We start from the raw sequence: 549 nt of genomic DNA, 5'->3' as shown, positions 1-549 counted from the left end.
AATTAAAATATGTCTTTTAAGCGTTTTCAAAGTTTTACAATGTGTTTAAACTGGTTTACAAGATGATGTGTGACCGGGTCTGAATTTATTTATATGAATTATTTGACAACAAGACTTGTTCTAATCCGTTTTTTGTTGTTGTTTAGCATGTTGATACAGTTGTGAAGTTATTAAGCAAAAGAGAAGAAAGTCATCCGGACTTCTATAAAAGCAAAGCATTGACGTTGGCGGGAACATCTTTTTGAGAGAGATTGATGAATATTACTCCATATTCATTGACAACAAAGATGAATATGAGTTCCCTGAAGAAGGAATCAGTCAAATCTTCAAGGAAGTACCTACAAACAAAATATTGGCGCCAATGTTGGTTAAGGAAAGGCTTTGGATGCCATTGATAATCAATTTGGAGAAGAAGGACTTGACTATCTACGATTTAGGCAGGCGTTTCTACACTAACAAAATTAAAGACAAACAGGTGGGTGCATATGCTGTTGCAATACCGTATTGAAACAACCGACCTTTTTTTTTTTTTAATAAATAAATAATAAA

Source organism: Camelina sativa, chromosome 12 (assembly GCF_000633955.1).
Source record: "Camelina sativa cultivar DH55 chromosome 12, Cs, whole genome shotgun sequence".
NCBI classification, from domain to species: Eukaryota; Viridiplantae; Streptophyta; class Magnoliopsida; order Brassicales; family Brassicaceae; genus Camelina; species Camelina sativa.
This window is presented reverse-complemented; position numbering follows the sequence as displayed.